At 39.8% G+C, this 17,200-nt stretch overlaps 1 protein-coding gene across 14 annotated transcripts in view; it reads right to left on the reverse strand.

The window, feature by feature from the left end:
- KANK1 (KN motif and ankyrin repeat domains 1) overlaps nt 1–17,200 on the reverse strand; it is a 203,834-nt gene that overhangs the window by 78,464 nt on the left and 108,170 nt on the right. The window contains exon 1 of one of the 14 annotated variants that reach the window (XM_021064444.1): nt 4,361–4,517. The exons of the other annotated variants lie outside the window; for them this stretch is intronic. The gene's annotated coding sequence lies outside the window, so the exon portion shown is untranslated. Of the gene's footprint in view, nt 1–4,360; nt 4,518–17,200 lie in introns of those variants that run through there. 14 annotated transcript variants of the gene reach the window in all.

Consider the following 17,200-nt stretch of genomic DNA (forward strand, 5'->3'; position numbering starts at 1 on the left):
ATATTTCATATTAATGCTGGCAGGAAAGAAAATTTTCATTCCATTATATTAGGGATTGTGAGCAGACACACAAAGCAGCACCTTCCTCCTGGCAGAATTCTCTCTCTTTTTTGGAACTTTCACTTCTGCCTTCTCATTCCAAAAGGGGGAAGAGGCTGTGGGAGAGGTGCTGCAATGCAGGCCTGTCCCTCTAAGCTGCATCTTACTCATCCCCTTTCGTCATATCATGGGAGCTACACAGGTGGGAAGGGGCGATAGATGTGTTTTACAACCCCCTTGGTTGGCTGCCATAGGTGAATGATGGCCAAAAACAGGATCAATACCATTTGTAATGCATATGCTCACACTGAATGAAAACCTGGAGGGGCCCTTAGAAGGAATGTCAGCCTTCAAGCTCCAGCAAACCATGCCCCAGTGAGAACCTTTCAAGGGCCAAAGCTATTGTTCTGAGTCAGGGTGAACAAACATACGCTCTAGTCTTAACAGCTCATTAGAACCCTGCTGTGATGTGAACTGATAATCAGACACAATACACTGACTTAAATCTCTAAATTGCATTTCCTGATATTACTGGACCAAATCCATACTCTGTAAGTCAGTTCAGTAGCTGAAGTCAGTTACCATAGATCTTTAAAATTTCTCTAATTTGTTGGCTCCTCATTTCCTTTTATGTTGACCTGGGATGGCCATACAACTCAGGGTCCGGACTGGGACATTTTTGAGAATGCTAAAATGCTAAGTAGATGGGATGTTGGGACAACAGATATAAACTAGGACTGTCCCAGGCAAACTGGGACATATAATCTCTCTACCTTTAAAGAATTAAAACAAAAAAGGAAAGAGAGGGGAATTTATTAATAATAAATAGAAACATTAGGAGATTGCTATAAAGACACTCTAGAAACTAACCATAAAACAGGCATCTTATGTATATCCCAATGCCACGAGGCTCAATTCTTTCTTATTAAGGAGATCCAGTAAAAATGTACTGTGTGCACGAACGAAGACTGAAGTAATGTGTGATGTCAAAGTAAGTTGTGCTCTTCCCAGCATCATCACCACTCAGCATAAATGCCAATAAAACAATTCCTAGAATGCGAGGCTTCTAACAATACAACACTAACATTCTCTTGGAAACTGCATTTGACACTGACATGTGTTAGTCCCCCCCTTTACCCAGAGTCTCATAACTGGGTTATCTAAATGGCTTCAGGATTAAAATTCTCCCAGCTTCTATTTTAAACCAAACATGACAACTGACATGTCCTCGGCTTTACAATTTTACAATGTTTTCACTGCATTATCTTAACAAAGTTTCCAAATAGCTTCCTGAGATAGTGTCTCCCCTTCCCCTGTGACAGATAAGGAGATTAAGGTTCAGAGAAGTGTGCTGTGTGCATGACTCTGCAACATCACTTTCTGGGCTGCTCTTCCAAACGGGGCTTTAAGCTTTGCAAGTGCAACAAGTATGTCACTCTATTCTCCTGAGTACCCAGCCTTCAGTGCCTAAGACAGCCAGTGCTCACAATTATTTTTAATTAATTAAAACTATTTTGTGAGTGATTGAAAAAATTCCACAAGAAGAGGAATTGGTACATTTCTATCCCTGTGTCTATGATTTCACTTTATGAGCTAAAGAAAGCAAATCTTGTGCATATATGGAATTTAAAAAAGAATAATGAAATGATCCTACTAAATACACAGATGAAAGAAACAAGTAATTCACCACTGTGCAGCTAAGGCAGTTTAAAGGAGAAGGAACGTGCAGAAATAGTGATCTCTAATAGGTAGTAGATTAGCTGGCTGAGGTGTGTATGAAAGCAGAAGGTTAAAATGTACTAAATCCACTATATCCTTTAGTTTCACCCTGACTTCCTTGGACTTCAGTATCAGCTCTGTGGACACTTTCCCCAAACTACCCACTGAAGGCCTTGGATTGGGGCTGGTGTTACATGTCTCCTCTATTTATAAGTATGGGCCCAAAGAAGTGAGGTGGCTCAGTGTCGCCTTTAGTATTTGTTCTTCTGAGTCAACAAGGAGAAGGTAACTTGGAACACTTCATGAGACCCTGGCAAGAACTTTTGCTCCTGATACTTCCCGTTCAGGGCTTCTCCTCACGTGACACCGCAGGTACACACAACTCTATTGAGTTTTCTCCTCAAGACCATTCCCTTAAAGCAAGCTGGAATGATTTTTTCTTTTTATTAAAGAGTGAATTAAATACACATTTAATGGGGAAAGAGTATAGACACCAAAACATTACACCTTTTTTTGGTGGTTTTCACTAGTGTGAGACCTGGTCAGTGCCAAAGATAAACAATGTTAAGAGTGATTAAGTTTCATGGAAAGGCAGAGAAAAAAAACAAAGAAGTATAAAGTGGTAGTCTTTTTAAATGTAAGCTTCTCTAATTGCTTATTTGTCATATTTCATAAACGTAACAAAAGTATAGTACAGCATACTTATTTATAATGCCAGGAATTATCATAAAATATCATTATGTGATAATGACATAGTTTTCTAGCCGCTCTGTTTGGAAAACTGAGAACGGAAAATAACCCAACAGATAAACTTAAAAAAAAAAAAAAATCTGTAAACTTAGCTCATGCAGAAATCCCAAACCCATGGCCAATTTACTCTTTTTCCTCAAATGGTTCAATTAAATTTGGTTGTTTGGGGTACCCTCCCACCATAGCCCTGGACAGACTATGGTCATGGGGATTGCTTGAGAAAGTCAAAGTAACTCAAAGGCAACTTCCTATAGTAAGGGAAGAGATTTTAAAATGATGCTTAAAAAGCAGAAGTGCTACAGTACATAGCCCTATAAGCTGTAGGTTTCCTGGCAACACTGTTGTTATTACAGGCACAGACCTAACTTTCTACAAGAACCTTAGATAGTGCTGAAAATATTATTTAAGAAAGTTTGTAAGAAATGCTATAAGTTCTATGGCTAGGTTTTTCCATTTAAAAAATTAAGGTATAATTCATATGCAATAAAATTCATTCTAAATTTTTAGTATACAGATTTGTAAATTTGGACAAACATGCAGTCAAAACCTCTACCACAATCAAGATGTAGGATAGTCCTCCCCCAACAAATTCCTCTGTACCCCTCCCTCCTTTGTTCAGAAACCTTCCTTCTACCCCTGTTCTCCAGCAACAACTGATCTGTTTTTAAGTTCCTACAGTTTTGGCTTCTCTAGAATGTCATATAAACGGAATTGTGCATTATTTTTTTAAAAAAAATCTGTAAGGATATCATCAATTTCAGAATATTTTCAAACCAAAATGGTTCAAGTGAGAAAGGGACAGAGAAGCCATAACTCGAGGGATAACTCCTGTGCACTTGGAAAGCTCAGCTATCCAGAATAGCACATTAGCTGATGGAGAAATAACAACTGATATTTTTACTACCATTTATTTTTAAATATTTTTAAAGTGTTTTTAAATGATGACTGGTGATATTTATATTTTTCCAAAGGTCTGTGTGACTGTCAAATAGGTATCCTAAACAAACTTAGGAAAAGATAAAAGTAAAACAAAGGATCAAGCAATGACTGTATTTGATGCTGCCCTGTCCTGAAGTGTGAGCTCCAGGGACCTATTACCATGCTTTGGTCTTCTTGTTACTGTTGCACATAGCCTAGTCTAGTGCTGAGCACATGGTAAACATTCAATAAATGCTTGTTGAAAAAAATTTCATTTTGTGGCTGGGCCAGATCATTAAGGCCAAAAATGCAATTCGTGGTCAAATCACAAAATAATTTAATACCTGACCTTGTTTTGTTGCATAGACCAATGTGTATATGATTAGACACTATATTATTTAGACATCAGAGATTTCATTTCTTAAAAGTGTGACATCTTCTATTTCACCGACTATTAACTTAAGGCCTAATTCTTAAACTCCTAACAATTTCAGAGTAGTCCTTTTTACCCAAGTTAATGGTAATGCTTCTTCTCAAAATAGCAGTACATACACAAAAATCATAGGTACTTGCCATCATGACTAAAGCCACATGATGATAAAAATTGGAGGCTTTAACTACTTTCCCAGAAGATAACATACAGCTTAGTCTCCAGACCTACCAAGCCAGAACCTGCCACACTTCTGTTACAGAGCCTAGTTCTTTCTGTGGCACAGTGGGTTAAGAATCTAGCTGCAGCGGCTCCAGGTTGCTGAGGAGGCATGGCCCGTTACAGTGGGTTAAAGGATCCAGTATTGCCACAGCTGAGGTGTAGGTTGAAGCTGCAGCTCCAATCCAATCTCTGGCATAGCCAGTTCAGGCATTTACAAAAAAACAAACAAACAAACAAAAAAAAACAAAAACACTTTCTGTTACAGAGGTTAAAAAGACTGACCTGGAGTTCCTGCTAAGGCACAGTGGGTTAAGAATCTGACTGAGGCAGCTCGGGTCTCTGCAAAGGTGTAGGTTTTATCCCCAGCACTCCAGGGTGGGTGAAAAGATCTGGTGTTGCTGTAGCCATGGCTCATATTCAATCCCTGGCCCAGAAACTTCTGTATGCTGTAGGTGCAGCCATAAAATTAAAAAAAAAAAAAAAAAAAAAAAAAAAAGGACTGGCCTTACCACAGACACCAAATGGAGAAGAACCAGTGCAATCATGGTGAAGAATGATGCATGCTTTATGTAATGACATACCACAGACTGACTAAAATACACAATTTCACACATGCAAAACAAATCAAAGCTAAGCCTACTTCACTTACGTTAAAATACTTTGCTTTAAAGCCAAATTCACATGGGAGAAGCCCCCTAGAATTTGAACCCAAATTCTGAGTGGCCAATAAACTAAACAAACAAAAAAAATGTATTGCAAAAAGGATCTTATGGTACAATACTGAGAAATAGAGAAGTTAAGTAATATTGAGAATTATATTAAAGAATACCAAGAATTGTTTTTAAAGAGAAAAGAGCAGATCTTAAAACAGCTGCAATAAAAGTTAGTTTTCAAATAGAAATTTGAAGGCAATGGCTTTGAAGTCTGTAAAAGTTACAGATCTTTTCACCAGAAAATGCAGGTATATACACACATATAGGCACATAAATCTAAAAAAGTTTTCAAAAAGAGATAGAAGTAGAGGACTGTCACCCCACCCTCAACAGATTCATGGTTCATAACTTTTAAAGTATCTTTCCAAATTGGGATCTAACCAGATACTTAAAAATGACCTTCAATTTGGTATTTTTATATATTTCCAAACAGACTTTCCTCTTTTTTTTGTTTATAAAAAGGTTCCTCTTTTTTGTTTTGTTTATAAAAAGGTTCATAACATATTAAGTATGGAGCTATAAAAGAGGAAGAAAATGATAAATTTATTCAGTTGTAAATGTGCATTGAAAAAATCTAGAACACCAGGGATATTAACCCTCATCATTACTCCAACACCAGCTTACGAGAGAGATAGGCTGCCAAGGAAAGGCACAAAAAATAAAACTCTCAGTATACCAAAAGGAGCACTAACTCTTCCATCTATAGCAGAAGCTCATCAGATGGAGGAGGAAAAAAAAAGGGTAGCAAGTACCTATGTACTGTGAAGGACATTAAGAGAAATTAATTTGCCTTTAGAAATTCAAATACATCTCAAAGAAGAACTACCTGCCACATAAGTTCTTATCTAGCTTAAATTTTTCTCCCCCTCAAAGACGGCAAATTCTATCAGTTGGTCATTCATGGAGATGCAAACCATCTCTCAATTCTGGTGGCTGAATGTGCCTATGAGTTAGGAATTTCAGTTAGGAAATTTATAAAAGTAAGCTCAAGCACTGCTGAGATTAGAAAAACCAAATACTTGCTCAAAACCAGAATTGCCACTAAATTCCACTCTCCTTTCCAATCCCCAGTTTGCTGAAACGTATATCAATCCAGAGAAGTGACTGTAAAAATAATGCCTATTTTTTAAGGTTAGAGGCTAAGCAATGTTACCGGCAGAGAAAGGTTGTTCTCTCCCATTATTTTTGTAAAGCACAAATGCAGTAGCTTGAGGAAGTCTCCTTCCTGTGCCCCAATGTTCACTACAGCACAATTTACAACACCCAAGACATGGAAGCAGCCTAGATGTTCATCAACAGGGGAATGGACAAAGAAGATACGGTATATGTGTACAGTAGAATATTACTGAGCCATTAAAAAAATGCCATTTGCAGCAACATGGATGGACCTAGAGATTACCATACCAAATATCATAAGAGATCACCTCTAAGTGGAATCTAATTTTAAAAATGACACAAAAAAACCTTAGTTGTGAAACAGAAACAAAGATTTCAAAACCAAACTTATGACTACCAAAGGGGAAATGTTGGGGGAAGGATAAATTAGGAGGTTGGAAATATCATATACAAACTAGTATATATAAAACAGTTAAGTTACAAGGACCTACTGTATAGCACAAGGAGGTCTACTCAATACTCTATAATAACCTTTTATGGGAAAGGAATCTGAGAAAGAATGGACATATGTATACGCACAACAGATTCACTTTGCTGGACACCTGAAATTAACACAACATTGTAAGTCAACTATACTCCAAACAGATCTTTAAAAAATATATTTTTTTAAAGGATGTCTCCTTCCAGGTTCCTTAACTGCCAGGTCATTTGCCATAAAATTATTTGGAATCCCAAATGCTTAGAACACCCTCAAAAAAGTCCCAAACAAAATCTTTCACGTCATCATTGTACAGTGATAATACACAACAAGGATATCTGGTGGTGTCTGAAGGAAAAGGAAGACCTGGGAACAGCAGGCCTGAGAAAAAAACAGGGTGGAGAAAAGGAGAGCTATTCCAGTTCACCGGTTAAGTTCTTTTCTGATGAGAGTGAAATTAAGGAGTTGCTGGAGAAGTGGGGTAAGGTAGAAATTCTCCAAAAGGGGCGCATAACTAGATGAAATAAGGTACTAGATAAAATATTCCTGAAAGATGTAAATTTTTTGGCCAGGGTACTTGAGGAGGGCTGGGGATGTCTGAAGTGACTTGGTAAAGAGAGAGAGCAGCTTTCTGGTTCTAAAGGGAGGTGGACATTCCATCAGGGCTTACAAAAGAGGAAGAGGCTGATGAGCAACACTCAGGATTTGGGCAAAACCCTCTTGATGGAAAATGACTGAGCTCCACGACATCCTCACTACCGCCCTGAATACTGTGGAGCAGACAGGAAATGAGAAAATGCTTATGATCCAGGTGGGTATGGGCAAGAGGGAAGGCAGATGCTAGACACAAAGAAATAAGCACCTACCCTGCATGTTAGACATGCAAATGATGAGAAACAAGAAAACATGGCAGCAAACTGGACAAGAACCCTGAAAAGGTTGAAATTATTCTGATAATTCTCACCAAGAACAGTTTGGCATATGGATATCTAAGAGCAGAGTCCTTACTGGCTCCTGAGCAACTTTTAGATACCATTTTATGAAAACAGATTGGGCCCTACTTCAGACCATTTGACACTAAACATGACGTTTGGATATGCATATTTTTTAAAAGCTCCTTCAATAATTGTGGTGTACTCTGAGGACTGAAAGCATTATAAAAATAATCAAACGAAGAACATCTGAAGCCTATAAGTACCATGCAAAAACTGAGTTTGATTCCTTATAAAAAGGGATTGGAGGAATGAAAGGAGAATATTAATAGATTGTGAGCTCCATTTTTACTTTTTCTTGTTCAACTAATATGGACTTAGGACGTTTCTAATCACAGAAGGGATGGGTATTCTATTTTAAGGACTTGCTCTAGTCTCAAAGGGACTTACTATAAATAAGATGTAAGAACATTTCCTTCTGTGAGTTATACTGGTGCTAACATTTTGGGGAAAGGGTTTGCACAAATAAAGTCAGATCTATGGTTCTCTGAAAAGTACACCAGGGAATAGACAGAAGCACAGACATGCCCAAGGACCTCTGAAACACACCAGAGAGATGTGACCTTCACACAAGTGCTAAATGAACAGAACAGAGGGTGAGCAAGGACAGTTCCACGGAGCAGAGGGAATCTGGGTGGGGATTTATGAGAATGGGGTACCTAGGATCTGGAGCGACACAGAGGAGTTTTGGTGACAGGCTTTGTAAGGGCCACCATGGGGGGGGGGGGGGGCAAGGATAGCTGGGGTGGGAGAGGGGAGGAGGGACATACAGTGAGAAAGAGGGAAGGCCTATAGTCCTGATGGCTGACTCTCTATCTCTGTTCTACCTAGGTTGATTACCTACCACAGTAACCTCATTCCCCCTCAGCAGTGATTGGTGTAGGAAAGGACATGTGACTCTGTTCTGGTCTGTGAGATGTAAGAAGACACTCTCTAGGTCACTTCTGGAAGAAGTTTCCTCAGTCTTAAAAGAGATACACACTGCCTAGTCTGGATGTGATGCTTGGCACTTCTGCAAGCCATTATGCCACCATGCACAGGATGCACCAGCCGATGGTGACTAGCAGAGCGAAGTGACAGTAATAACCTGGGTTTGGGGAGAGCTCTCTCTGTGGCGCAATAGAAAGGAATCCAACTAGTATCCATGAAGATGCGGGTTCAATCCTTTGCCTCACTCAGTGGGTCAGGGACTCAAGTGTTGCCGTGAGCTGTGGTGTAGGTCGCAGACTTGGCTTGGCTCCCATGTTGCTGTGGCTGTGGTACAGGCCAGCAGCTGCAGCTCCCATTAGACCCCTAGCCTGGGAACTTCCATATGCCACAGGTGAGCCCTAAAAAAAAAAAAAAAAAAGTAGTAATAACATGGGCTTTTGATACAACGGGGGCATTGAACCAAACTTAAAAGCTGCTCTCTGGATTTAAGTTATGAAAAAGATTATTATTATTTTTTTGTGTAAGGTGATCTGATTTGGGGTTTTCTTGGGTTTTTATTTGCACCTGAAACATATTCAAATATTTACAACAGAAAGATGAGTTGGAATAATTCCTGAGGGCTCTTAGACCAGGTTCAGCCAATATGGATTTTGCATTATGGGTAAAGAGAATTCATTAATTAGGAGTCTCATAAGAGTGGAATTATTGGTAGTAACCTGAATGGCAGGAAAAATAGCATTATAACTCTTATTACTTATTACTATCCATGAAATCTTTCATTCCCTAATTTTTCTTATGGGTCATGAGAAATTAATATTTTTTAACTTTCTTAGAGAAGTTAAAATTGGGCAGAAAATGGTATAGAAGCTCATAATATGTGGAGGGAAAAGCCCATTTTGCCTCAGCCTGTTTGCTTTGGCAGCTACAGAATTATTAAAAGCCCCATCCAAAATGGAAGGATTTGTGAGTTCCCTTTGTGGCTCAGCAGTTAACAAACCCAACAAGGATCCTTGAGCATGCGGGTTCAATCCCTGCCCTCGCTCAGTGGGTTGAGGATCTGGCATTGCCGTGAGTTGTGGTATAGGTCGCAGATGTGGCTTGGATCCCACATTGCTGTGGCTGTGGTGTAGGCTGACAGCTGTAGCTCTGATTCGATCCCTAGCCTGGGAACTTCCATATGCCATGGGTGTGGCCCTAAAAAGGAAAAAAAAAAAAAAAAAAAAAAAAAAGGAAGGATTTGTTTTGTGCCCTAAAGGTTGCCAAACCTGCATGTGAAAATAAAAGTTGTAAAACAACAACAAAAACCCAAGCTGCTTTATTTTACATGAAACCCCATCTGTACCAGTTATAGTACATGTAGCAAGTAATTATCTTCTCCATGATCCCAATAATTATCTTCTCTAACCAGTTTTAAAATATTTCCCATTCAACTTTCCTTTTGAGATTAACAATACAATTGCCAAACCACTGATTCCTTTAACCACTGATTCTCTTAGAACCCCCAGGGAAGGCATGGTTATCCAGACAAATAATTACATGCTGTGAGTGTATCTTCCCAGAGATCAAAGTCTTGGACTATGGAATTTCAGTAATATTTTTGGCCAAGAAAATCTAGAAAAGCTGGCTGCTATCTGATGTTAAAGGGAAACATGACTTCAACAGAAGTTCAATGCTACTTGCTAAGGCTGGACCAATGACTAACTAGTCATCCTAAATTGAGGGCCGCATGTCCCCTCCTTTTCATTTAAATCTTTATCAAGTGACTATTAAGGTACTGGTCCTAGGGAGACAGGGATCAATGACATAGCCTTTGAACACATAAAACTTTCTTTGATGGAGGAAAGTTAGTAACACACTCTAATTTAACTGTGTATTAAAGACTTATCCTATTATGTGAGCTGAGAGGCACGGAAACATAAAGGAACAGCAGATAACCCAAAATGGGATATAGGCAAGGGTTTTCAGAGGACATCACTCTTGAGGTGTTTTACAGATGAGTGAGTAAGTTGGCCCTGAAGGGGAGGTGGGGTAGTCTTCCAAGAAGACATACAGCAGATACAAGAGCAAGAAGATGCCACAGGATGGGGTGTGTTTGAGGGAGTTGCAGGAAAGCAAATATGCAAGGGCTGGATGATTAAGGGCTTTGTATGTTAAGCTAAGGAGTTTGGATTTTATTTTGAAAGCAGTGAGAGTCACTGAAGTCACCTGAGCTCCAAAGCCACAGAATAGGGTTAGTTCCTGGGAATTACTATTCTGGCTGATGGGAGGAAAATGACTTGGTGAGTGCAGGGGGAATGTGAGAGCAAGGAGACATCTTGGGAATCTTTGCATCATGTAAGTGTATTAGCAGTGAGGGACCAGAAGGGACAGATACAGAGCCTAGCATCGTGGGACGGCTGAGCTCAAAGGTACAGGTGAAGGTCCTCTGAGGGATAGCAAAGGATCTTGAATCTGGGGGTGGACCACCTTGGGAACCATGGGACTGTCACGGTAAGACTACTCAGGGGAAAGCCCCATAAATTCTGGGGTGCTAAAGAGGCCATAAAGCATCGCGTAGGCTGCATAACTTTCATAGATATTTCTGTTTGCTAAGCAGAGACTGAACTGTATATTTAACCAGTTTTAAACTCAACTTGTGAATTCAAGCCCTTTGTCTCAAGAGTAAAGTTAGAAAATATTTGCGGTGTGTAGGTGATGTTAACCCTGAACAGAAACTAGCAATAACAGTTATATATCCTCCTTGAACCGCTTATACCAAGACTTCTTTTCCACCAGCCAGTCATACTGTGACCCTGCCTTTTTGTTCAGAAATCCTCCTCTTTCACGTCACTTATTCATCTTCCACCTAAACCTCATCTATGCTTTTGATTAATTACCTTTTTTCCTATCAATATCCCCACTGTTCTTAAAATAGACACTAGTATTCCACTGAGAGATGAGCTACTATACTGTTTAGCACAGGGTCTGAGATATTGAGGGCAGGAAGTAAGTTATTATTATTGTCTGCAGTTTACTGCACTTTCCTCTCCCTCAGCATAGGCCTTGTGAATCCCTTAGCCCAGTTCCCTCCACTCTGTTACACCCATTCTCTCTATATAGGAATAGAAGGTATGGTGTATTCAACACATTTGCACTATAGATTGCAGCTCTGAAACACTGTAGCTGAGTGAGAATAGAGTAGTACTGTACCCAACCTTCACTAGGAGAAGGGAAAAGAATCGGGTAGCATTTGTTATTTATATTTCCTTCACAGACCAATGCATTTCCTCTCAGACTATGTGTTTGGATGTTTATAATTTGTTTGTGTATGATGTGCCTTATAGAAGGCACAAGGATAGTTAAGTTACTGAATCAGAAAATGTCATTGCTTTTCCTAGCAACTCATCTAAGCAAATGGTCACTGACTTTTTACAGCTTGTTTCTCTATTACATGTAGAAATATTTATTAACATTGTATTGCTGTTGCATGCGTGCAACCAAATTTGGCAGTTGTCAGGAAGGGTGGGGAAAGGGAAAGCAACTGGTGATACACTGTGGCTATTATTTTTTAATAGGTGAGCAAGCAACACCCACTCATTCCTTGGAAGTCAGAAAATAAGGCAATACCAACAGCCATCCAAAGCTACTCTCACCACATAAGGCCACATTTCATCAAATCTGAGATGTCACCATCACAGGATGGACAATATTTTACGTCACCCACTATGAAATCAAAAGTACTAAAGTGAGAAGGTGAAAAGAGGAGCCCACCATGAAGCTGAGGCACCAAAAAGCCACAGAGATGAGGCTGCCACACAGAAAGAGATGGCAATGAGATGCTGGAAGTGGGTGGAGCCAAGAAGGCCACTCCTGAGGATATGAACCACAGGCCAGAACTTGGGTGGGTTGCATCTTGAATTCCCACCACCAGTGTGGTCTAAACGCCTTCAGGCAGGGACTCATGCTTGGTCTCAGCTTGGTAGTGCCCCCGTGACTGGCAGAGGCAAACTCTCAGAAAGAAGTGACTCTCAAAGGCAACTGCATCCCAATTTAAAATATGTTAGTGCATAAAAATATGAGCACTGGGGAACAGAAATACAAGAACCCTCAGCTACTGTGAAGCCCATCCCAGGAATTACTAAGTCTGGAGCTGAGAATAAAAAAACCCAGGAAGAGGGCAGGATAGAAACCAAAGTTCAAAAAGCCATACAGGGATCCAGCAGGTAACCAACTGCAGGGAATGAAAGCACATGGAGACACAGGGAGGGCATCCAGGATTCTGAAGCCAGGAGCAGGTCTGGACCAGTGGGCTGGGCCTGGGGCTAAGTCTCTCTGCACCTGTTTTTCTGGCTTCAAGAGCCAGGACAGAACCTTTCTCAGCTTCAATTTCTTATTGACAAAATGCAGAAAATGGTTTCTCTAGAATTATTCAGGAAGTAGAACAAGAAACTGTATTTTAAAAGTGTTTCATATACTATTAAAAAACAACAACTAGGAGTTCCCGTTGTGGTTTAGAGGAAAAGAATCTGACTAGTATCCATAAGAATGCAGGTTCAATCCCTGGCCTCGCTCAGCAGGTTAAGTGGGTTACCAAGAGCAGAGGTAGCAAAGAGATGGTGTTGCTATGGCTGTGGCTGCTGTGGCTGCGGTGTAGGCCAGTGGTTGTAGCTCCAATTTGATCCCTAGCCTGGGAACCTCCATATACCACAGGTGCAGCCCTAAAAGCCAAACCCTCCCCCCAAAAAAAACCAAAAAATACCTGTGCCAGTAAAAATTATACTTATTACCTCCCCCCCCCTTTTTTTTTTTTTTGCTTTTTAGGGCTGCACCTGCAGCATATGGAAGTTTCCAGGCTAGGAGTCAAATCAGAGCTGCAACTGCCAGCTTACGCCACAGCCACAGCAACGCCAGGTCTGAGCCGTATCTGTGACCCACACCACTGCTCATGGCAATGCTAGATCCTTAACCCACTGAGCTAGGCCAGGGATTGAACCTGTGCCCTCATGGATACTAGTCAGGTTCATTACCACTGAGACACAATGGGAACTCCACACTTACTATACTTGACATAAATATTCTAAATGCTCCGTTAGTCAGATCTTGTGATTTTTATTTTTAATATAATTTTCATTTAGCAGAGAGATGTGCTTAAGTCAAGCACATGATAAATCCTTATTAAGTAAATAAAAACCTCTAACTTTGGCCCCAATCCTACTCAGCCCTAAATTCCTGAGGGCTGCCACCAAAAGCTAAAAACAGAAAGGGGAGAAAAGACAAATTCCTCCTCTAGTCCATAATGTGCTTATGCTTAAACAAGTAGACAGGTCCCATACAACCACCCTTGGTCTCCTTAAATCGCACCTACAACAAAACCAAGATACTAGCTGAAATGACATGTTTTTACAGCAACAGATTGAAGGAAGATTATAGGGGGCAACTTCACAAGGGATTCAAACAGGACAGAATAGGGGAACTTCAAAATGGGAAGGTTATTCCTAAATGTCCATTGACAGATGAATGGATTAAGATGTGGTACATATACACAATGGAAAATTAGTCATGAAAAAGAATGAAAGGCAGCAGCACAGATACAACTAGGGATTCTCATACTAAGTGAAGTACATCAGAAAGAGAAAGACAATCACTATACAATATCACTTATATAAGAACTCTAAAATATGGCACAAATGAACCTATCTTCAAAACAGAAATAGACTCACAGACATAGAGAATAGATATGTGGTTGCCAAGGGGGAGTTGGGGGAGGGGACAGGGATGGACTGGAAGCTTGGGGTTGGCAGATGCAAACTATTACATTTAGAATGGATAAACAAAACATCCTACTGAATAATACAGGGAAATATATCCCATCTCCTGGGATAGATCATAATGGAAAATAATATGAAAAAAAGAATGCTATATATTTACATAGCACATATACATATATATGACTGAGTCACTTTGCTGTATAGCAGAAATTGGCACAACATTGTAAATCTACTCTAACAAAGAAAAAAAAAGGAAGAAAAAAAATGGGAGTGTTCATTACTGGCAAAAAGAACTTGGCCATCACGAAAGAGCATCTTTGGCAGAGAGACCAATGTCTAGATCTCTTGCAATATCCTGGCATCTGCCTGTCAAGCTTATTAACAGAGATCAATAGGCAGTGCTTCCCAGGGCACACATTAGAACAGGGAGAGGAGAGAAGGTATCAGGCTAGGAGTAAGAATTTGGGGGTCAGAGATGAAGGCTTCCATTTCCAACCTGTGTGGTCCTGGGTATTCTAAAGGGACAATGTGGAGGAGGGGAAACAAGAGGGAAGGGAGACTTGAGTTTATCCAGGCTCTGTCCTCATTGATCATGTGATTCTGGACTTGCCCATAATATGAGGAGCAGGATAGGATGATTTGAGGCACAATCTGTCTCTCACATTTCATGATTTTAGATATTTAAGGATGGCAGTGGTTAATGATTCTCTATTGCCCACCCCACATTTTGGCTGGGAATAAGGAATGGACTCTAAAGAGAGAATAAATCAAATAAGTAAGAATGAATAAAGACAAAGATGGCTACATTGAACAGAAGGAATATGTTGGAAAGAGAAGGCACTGGGAAACAATACATAGAAAGCATAGGTGTACACATAGAGAACACAAGAAACCAAAGGGGTGGTCCAGAAAGTTGAATGAGATGTAGGGAAGTTTCTAAAGTAATTTAAGGATAAGCCTAAGAGGCCTGAGATGAAAATAATAATTTGGGGCAATTGAACTGAGTGATGGGAGAGAGGAGCAGTCGAGAAAGAGGGCCAAACTCTTGAGTCTCCAAATATACAGTGTCCCCCAAGCCAACCACCACAGGAGACTGATCTTTTATCTTCTTCTTTTCGGGGCTGCACCTATGGCACAGGGAAGTTCCCAGGCCAGGGGTCTATGCCACAGCCACAGCAACACCGGATCTGAGCCCATATCAATGACCTATGCCTAATGTGCCAGATTCTTCATCCACTGAGAGAGGCCAGGGATCTAATCTGCATTTTCACAGAGACAATGTCGGGTCCTAAATCCACTGAGCTGCAATGGGAACTCTGAGACTGATCATTTTAAAGTTTTGGTCCATGTTTGACAGAATAGGCCTGAAACTTACCATCCTTTTTATTCCACATACTTGTTTGAGTAACTCTATTTCACTCTATTTCAGAATATTTCTACAGGAGCTATTTTGGTTAACAAATCAGGGAAAGGTAGAGACCTGTCTAAAATATTCATTTTTTAAAAGTGATTAAACAATTTTGAGTTTTAATCTTTTGTCCACATTCTGTACAGAAGCAGGTATATAGGAATATAGAACATTTAACAATGGGTAACTAATCAGAAGACTGAACACATGTTTCCTGCGGATGAAAAGAGAAAAGATAAACAAAAACATGGAGGCCTGAGATTTTCCCCAAAATAAACATTTTTTTTTCTGGGAAACTTGGATATAAGGTTTATTTTACCTCAGTCAGGCTGTCAGCCAGCATTTTTGTTGGACTCAGGTTCTTAAAGATTTAAATGTTTCCTATTCTCAACCTTTGGCTTACAGCTAAATACTTACTGGTTCTTATCTGGGGGCCCTACTTGATAAAAACTTGGGAAAATGTACTAAAAATATGTCTTAACAAATCTTTCTCACACAGTAGTGGTCTAGTTCCTTCTTGAGGAAATCTGCCTCTAATTACTAATCTGTAGGAATTTGTTACTGAAGAAGAAACACCCCTGTAGGCTTATGGGGTCTGTCCTAGTATTAACAGTCCTAATTGCTGAATACACTTTGAAGTACCTTTTAGACCACAGATTATCTTACAAATGCCAATTTCTTTGACATTTATGGTAGGTTGCATTGCTATTTTATAATTTATAATTAAGGAACAAAATAGTTAAATAGCTGGCTAAAGGACATAAAGAAAGTCCATGTCAAGACATAAGCTTTAAACTAAAGTCTATCTGGGTCACCTTCTACATAGAGACAGGTTCTCTTTGGTGGTTTAGTGAGAAAGTTTTGTGTTGTTCTTTTAAGCTGCATTTTTACAAGAGATACTAGTTCATTGTTGAGTGCACTTTTTAGGATACTTCTATGCAGCTCTCCAAGTATGCAGCTTTCTCAATTCATTTGAAATTTAAGTAATCATTTATGCATTTATCATTTGCTCCCACTGGATTTTAAGCTTCTTCTGGGGCAGGACCCAAGCCTTACTTATCCTTGAAGCCTTTCACCATACCTACAGTGGTGCCCCATCATAGAGCTGGAGAGGGGCATGAAGTGATGAGGTACACAGCTTTTTTTTTTTTGCTCAAAGGGAACTCTTTCATAGAAACTGAAAACACAAGTCATCAATTCCAAATTAACTTCATCAGATTTCTCGAACTTGTCTATTGACCCATATCAGACTACTCCCTTATTCCCTTCTTCTTTCCATCCCTTGTAAAGTGCCAAGACACAAAAGCTCTAGAAGCAAACTGTGTCATAAAAAATATGCTCGGAGTTCCCATCGTGGCTCAGTGGTTAACGATCTGACTAGGAACCATGAGGTTGCAGATTTGATCCCTGCCCTTGCTCAGTGGGTTAAGGATCTGGCGTTGCCGTGAGGTGTGGTGTAGGTTGCAGACATGACTCGGATCCTGCATTGCTGTGGCTCTGGCGTAGGCCAGCAGCTACAGCTCCAATTTGACCCCTAGCCTGGAAACATCCACATGCTGTGAGAGTGGCCCAAGAAATGGCAAAAAGACAAAAAAAAAAAAAAAAAAAAAAAAAAGCTCAATCTGTAAGCTTAAGGAAGGGATGAAAATGATTTTAATGAAAAACACTTCATACATATTTTTAAAAAGGAAAACGAGAAAATTTCAATTTTGAATATCATGATTCAGCATTTCTCTGA

This window comes from Sus scrofa, chromosome 1 (assembly GCF_000003025.6).
Source record: "Sus scrofa isolate TJ Tabasco breed Duroc chromosome 1, Sscrofa11.1, whole genome shotgun sequence".
Lineage (NCBI taxonomy): Eukaryota > Metazoa > Chordata > Mammalia > Artiodactyla > Suidae > Sus > Sus scrofa.